Below are 5,592 nucleotides of genomic sequence, written 5' to 3'. Positions count from 1 at the left end.
TCGGCTTCTAGGACATCAGTCCATCTATCATTGAGCAGATCTTGGTCAGCTTGAAGCTGCTGCTGCTTCTTTTTCAGGCTCCTTGTAGTGGCTATTAGCCGGCGCTTAAAGCGCTCCTGCTCCTAAGGTTCCTCAAGCACGATAAAATCCTCGCTGGCGAGACTCACCTCATCCTCGGAGAGTGGAAGATAATTACTGTCCTCCGAGTCGTTGTTTATGGCCTGTTCGTCAGGGCTAACTTGCATGTTTTCCCGATCGTCCTGTTCGGCAGTTCGATCATTGGGATCTTCTCTGTCTTCGGCACCGTCCAGAGTGTTATCCTCTCCTGTGTCCGTATCGCCGTTTATTTCATGACGCGACTTAGAGTGGCGCCATTGACGCTGATGTTTTGGTTGTATCACAGGAGGTTTGTCCTCAACTGTATCTGCTTTCTCGTTGTCGTTAGTTCTAGGTGTATCCACCATGTATACGTCGTAGGAAGAGGTGGCTATCCAGCATTTGGTAAATGGCGGGTCTTGGCCCGGTTCCTCATTGGCATCGTCGTCCATACCGTCAATCTTTGGAGCCATAGTCGAGCGAGTCGGTTAAGTCTTCGATAGTATGTATGAAGTGGGCGGTGGGTGGGAAGCAAAATTCCCCGTTATCAATCTCCAATTCGAACCGGATAGAGCTCGGCTATGAGCCCCCCGCTAAGGATAGTGCTCTTAACGAGTTTAGCACATCGCCCAGAGGCGAATGCCGGAAGATGTCCGCGTCGCTGAATTCGGTGATCGATGACCGATCATGCTCGATATGCGCGGACGCGTGATACGTCTCCAATGTATCTATAATTTTTGATTGCTCCATGCTATATTATCTACTGTTTTGGACATTATTGGGCTTTATTATCCACTTTTATATTATTTTTGGGACTAACCTATTAACCGGAGGCCCAGCCCAGAATTGTTGTTTTTTGCCTGTTTTAGGGTTTCGAAGAAAAGGAATATCAAACAGAGTCCAAACGGAATGAAACCTTCGGGAACGTGATTTTCTCATCGAATACAACTCAGGAGATTTGGACCCTATGTCAAGACACGTAACAGGAGGCCACGAGGTAGGGGGCGCGCCTACCCCCCAGGCGCGCCCTCCACCCTCATGGGCCCCCTGTTGCTCCACCGACGTACTTCTTCCTCCTATGTATACCCACGTACCCCCAAACTATCAGATACGGAGCCAAAACCCTAATTCCACCGTCGTAACTTTCTGTATCCACGAGATCCCATCTTGGGGCCTGTTCCGGAGCTCCACCGGAGGGGGCATCAATCACGGAGGGCTTCTACATCAACACCATAGCCCTTCCGATGAAGTGTGAGTAGTTTACTTCAGACCTACGGGTCCATAGTTAGTAGCTAGATGGCTTCTTCTCTCTTTTTGGATCTCAATACAATGTTCTCCCCCTCTCTTGTGGAGATCTATTCGATGTATTCTTCTTTTTGCGGTGTGTTTGTTGAGATCAATGAATTGTGGGTTTATGATCAAGTCTATCTAAGAATAATATTTGAATCTTCTCTGAATTCTTTTATGTATGATTGGTTATCTTTCCAAGTCTCTTCGAATTATCAGTTTGGTTTGGCCTACTAGATTGATCTTTCTTGCAATGGGAGAAGTGCTTAGCTTTGGGTTCAATCTTGCGGTGTCCTTTCCCGGTGACAGTAAGGGCAGCAAGGCACGTATTGTATTGTTGCCATCGAGGATAACAAGATGGGGTTTTCTTCATATTGCATGAGTCTATCCCTCTACATCATGTCATCTTGCTTAAGGCGTTACTCTGTTTTTAACTTAATACTCTAGATGCATGCTGGATAGCGGTCGATGAGTGGAGTAATAGTAGTAGATGCAGGCAGGAGTCGGTCTACTTGTCTCGGACGTGATGCCTACATACATGATCATACCTAGATATTCTCATAACTATGCCCAATTCTGTCAATTGCTCAACAATAATTTGTTCACCTACCGTAGAATACTTATGCTCTCGAGAGAAGCCACTAGTGAAACCTATGGCCCCGGGGTCTATCTTTATCATATCAATCTCCTACTACTTAGTTATTTACTTTGCCATTTACTTTGCCTTTATTTTACTTTGCATCTTTATAATAAAAAATACCAAAAATATTATCTTATCATATCTATCAGATCTCACTCTCGTAAGTGGCCCTATAGGGATTGACAACCCCTATTTGCGTTGGTTGCGAGGATTTATTTGTTTTGTGCAGGTCCGAGGGACTCGCGCGTAGCCTCCTACTGGATTGATACCTTGGTTCTCAAAAACTGAGGGAAATACTTACGCTACTTTGCTGCATCATCCCTTCCTCTTCGGGGAAGACCAACGCAGTGCTAAAAGAGGTAGCAAGAAGGATTTCTGGCGCTGTTGTCGGGGAGGTCTACGCAAAAGTCAACATACCAAGTACCCATCACATACACTTATCTCCCGCATTACATTATTTGCCATTTGCCTCTCGTTTTCCTCTCCCCAACTTCACCCTTGCCATTTATTTGCCCTCTCTCTCTCTCTATCCTCCCTCTCTATTTGCCTCTTTTTGCCCTCTTGCTTTTTGTTTGCTTGTGTGTTAGTTTGCTTTCTTGTCATGATGGCTCAAGATAATAGTAAATTGTGTGACTTCACCAATACCAACAACAATGATTTTATTAGCACTCCGATTGCTCCTCTTACCGATGTTGAATCTTGTGAAATTAATGCTCCTTTGCTGAATCTTGTTATGAAAGATCCGTTCTCCGGCCTTCCTAGTAAAGATGCCGCTACCCATCTAAATAGCTTCGTTGATTTGTGTGACATGCAAAAGAAGGAAGATGTGGATAATGGCATTTTTAAATTGAAGCTATTTGCTTTTTCGCTTAGAGATCGTGCTAAAGCTTGGTTTTTGTCTTTGCCTAAAAATAGTATATTCATGGAACAAGTGCAAAGATGCTTTTATCTCTAAGTATTTTCCTCCCACTAAGATCATCTCTCTTAGAAACGATATTATGAACTTTAAGCAACTTGATCATGAACATGTTGCACAAGCTTGGGAGAGAATGAAATTAATGATACGTAATTGCCCTACTCATGGTTTAAATTTGTGGATGATTATACAAATTTTTTATGCCGGATTGAATTTTGCTTCTAGAAATCTTTTAGATTCGGCCGCGGGAGGCACTTTTATGGAAATCACTTTAGGAGAAGCTACTAAACTCCTAGATAATATTATGGTTAATTATTCTCAATGGCATATTGAAAGATCTACTAATAAAAAGGTGCATGCGATAGAAGAAATTAATGTTTCAAGTGGAAAGATGGATGAACTTATGAAATTATTTGCTAATAAGAGTGTTTCTTATGATCCTAATGATATGCCCTTGTCTACTTCGATTGAGAATAATAATGAATCTATAGATGTGAATTTTGTTGGTAGGAACAATTTTGGTAATAACGCATATAGAGGAAATTTCAACCCTAGGCCTTATCCTAGTAATCCCTCTAATAATTATGGTAATTCCTACAACAATTCTTATGGAAATTATAATAAGATGCCCTCTGATTTTGATTCTAATATTAAAGAATTTATTACTTTGCAAAAAAAAATTAATGCTATGATTGAAGAAAAATTGCTTAAGATTGATGATTTGGCTAGGAATGTTGATAGAATTACTCTTGATGTTGATTCTTTGAAACTTAGATCTATTCCACCTAAGCATGATATCAACGAGTCTCTCAAAGCCATGAGAATTTCCATTGATGAGTGCAAAGAAAGAACCGCTAGGATGCGTGCTAAGAAAGATGCCTTTATAAAAGCGTGTTCTTCTAGTTCCTATGAAAATAATGATGAAGATCTAAAAGTTATTGATGTGTCCCCTATTAAATCTTTGTTTTGCAATATGAATCTTGATAATGATGGGACTGAATATGATCCACCTTTACCTAGAAGGCGTTCCAAGAATTCTGAATCTTTTGATCATGATGCTAAATTTGATAAAAGTGGGATTGAAGAAATAAAAAAACCTAGATGTTGCTAAACCCACTATTATGGATTTCAAGGAATTTAACTATGAAATTTGATCTTTGATTGATTGTATTTCCTTGTTGCGATCCGTGCTAAATTCTCCTCATGCTTATAGTCAAAATAAAGCGTTTACTAAACATATCGTTGATGCCTTGATGCAATCTTATGAAGAAAAACTTGAATTAGAAGTTTCTACCCCTAGAAAACTTTATGGTGAGTGGGAACCAACTATTAAAATTAAAATTAAAGATCATGAATGCTATGCTTTATGTGATTTGGGTGCTAGTGTTTCCACGATTCCAAAGACTTTGTGTGATTTGTTAGGTTTCCGTGATTTTGATGATTGCTCTCTAAACTTGCACCTTGCGGATACCACTATTAAGAAACCTATGGGAAGAATTAATGATGTTCTTATTGTTGCAAATAGGAATTATGTGCCCATAGATTTTATCGTTCTTGACATAGATTGCAATCCTTCATGTCCTATTATTCTTGGTAGACCTTTCCTTAGAACGATTGGCGCAATTATTGATATGAAGGAAGGAAATATTAGATTCCAATTTCCATCAAGGAAAGGCATGGAACACTTTACTAGAAATAAAATTAAATTACCTTATGAATCTATTATGAGAGCCACTTATGGATTGCCTACCAAAGATGGCAATACCTAGATCTATTCTTGCTTGTTATGCCTAGCTAGGGGCGTTAAACGATAGCGCTTGTTGGGAGGCAACCCAATTTTATTTTTTCCTTGCTTTTTGATCCTGTTTAGTAATAAATAAATTATCTAGCCTCTGTTTTCTTGTCTTTTTTGTGTTTAAATTAGTGTTTGTGCCAAGTAGAACCGTTGGGAAGACTTGGGGAAAGTCTTGTTGAACTTGCTGCAAAAAACAGAAACTTTAGCGCTCACGACAACTTCTGTCATTTTTATTTGGAAAGTGATATTTAGTTAATTATTTTTGCAGATGATTAATAGATAAATCCTCACGTCCAGCAATTTATTTTAGAATTTCTGGGGTTCCAGATCTTGCGCTAGCTACATATTACTACAGACTGTTCTGTTTTTGACAGATTCTGTTTTTCGTGTGTTGTTTGCTTATTTTGATGAATCTGTGGCTAGTAAGTTAGTTTATAAACCATAGAGAAGTTGGAATACAGTAGGTTTAACACCCATATAAATAAATAATGAGTTCATTAAAGTACCTTGAAGTGGTCTTTTGTTTTCTTTCGCTAACGGAGCTCACGAGATTTTCTACTTTAAGTTTTGTGTTGTGAAGTTTTCAAGTTTTGGGTAAAGATTTGATGGATTATGGAACAAGGAGTGGCAAGAGCCTAAGCTTGGAGATGCCCATGGCACCCCCGAGATAATCTAAGGACACCTAAAAGCCAAAGCTTGGGGATGCCCCGGAAGGCATCCCCTCTTTCGTCTACTTCTATCGGTAACTTTACTTGGAGCTATATTTTTATTTACCACATGATATGTGTTTTGCTTGGAGCGTCTTGTATGATTTGAGTCTTTGCTTGTTAGTTTGCCACAATCATCCTTGCTATACAC

Source organism: Triticum dicoccoides, chromosome 2A, assembly GCF_002162155.2.
Source record: "Triticum dicoccoides isolate Atlit2015 ecotype Zavitan chromosome 2A, WEW_v2.0, whole genome shotgun sequence".
Lineage (NCBI taxonomy): Eukaryota > Viridiplantae > Streptophyta > Magnoliopsida > Poales > Poaceae > Triticum > Triticum dicoccoides.
Note: the sequence above shows the minus strand (reverse complement) of the source record.